Genomic DNA, 994 nt, shown 5'->3' with positions numbered 1-994 from the left:
GTATGAAAACTATAAGTGAGATTGAAATGAAAGCAAGCTTTGAGATACTTCAGTTACTGAACAACGGGAAAACAATGGTGTGGCCAGCTGAAGGTGATCCCCTTTTATGGAACAACACCCTCTGCTTGCAGACAGGCCCAAGGGTCAGAGCAGACCCTACAGCTTGGCAGAAGGGGCCCAAAGAGGAGTTTTTAGGGTTTAAAATGTAACACAGTATGGTGATGTAGTGATTCTTATAGGCTGTATGTAAATGCTATAGGATTTGTATCTTGTACTAGATTGGTTAGTGAGAATCAGAATATTCAACACAGAAGAAGATTTATTGTATTGTAACAGGAACATCGCTCTCTCTCATCCTCTTTACCACACTCTTTACCTCTCTCCCTCTCTCGGGCCTGCTCCAGCAGTGGTTGGCAGCTCCCAGCAGGGCCCTGCACCCAGGCCCTTTGCAATAGACCACAGTTCCAAACCCAAACTTCAGAAATCTCTCATCTCAGTCCAACCCAACCATCCTACCCCCGTCACTCCTGCAGGGGGCTCTGGGCTCAGCCCTGGCCAGGGCTGTGAGGAGGGGTCACCGTGGGCAGGGTGGGGGGGGTGTGTGCTCAGCAGCCTGGGCTGCACAGAGATCTCGTTCTTTTCCATCCCAGAGAGATCTGGCACAGCCCAGCCCTTAGGGAGGGCTTTTCCCCCCAGGAACCGTCTCCACCATTCCTCCACACCCTCCGGAGCTGGAGCTCAGCCCCGGTGCCCCGGTGAGCTGTGCTGCAGCACCCAGGGCCAGTGGGTGCACCCAGCTCCTGGGTGATGGAATGGGCTGCTCTGGGCTCCGGCAGGTGACCCCACAAGCCTGGGGGGGCTGCGGGGCTTTTTCCCTGTCACACGAGAGCCAAGCAGGTCACCCATGCCCTGCCATCTCCCCGCTCTGGCTCACCGTCCCAGAGCAGTTCTGCTGCAGCAACGTCCCCAGGGAGCTGTGCCGGCTCCCGCTGCG

Source organism: Geospiza fortis, unplaced genomic scaffold (assembly GCF_000277835.1).
Source record: "Geospiza fortis unplaced genomic scaffold, GeoFor_1.0 scaffold85, whole genome shotgun sequence".
Lineage (NCBI taxonomy): Eukaryota > Metazoa > Chordata > Aves > Passeriformes > Thraupidae > Geospiza > Geospiza fortis.
The sequence above is the reverse complement of the archived record's forward strand: the minus strand, read 5'-3'. Positions refer to the sequence as shown.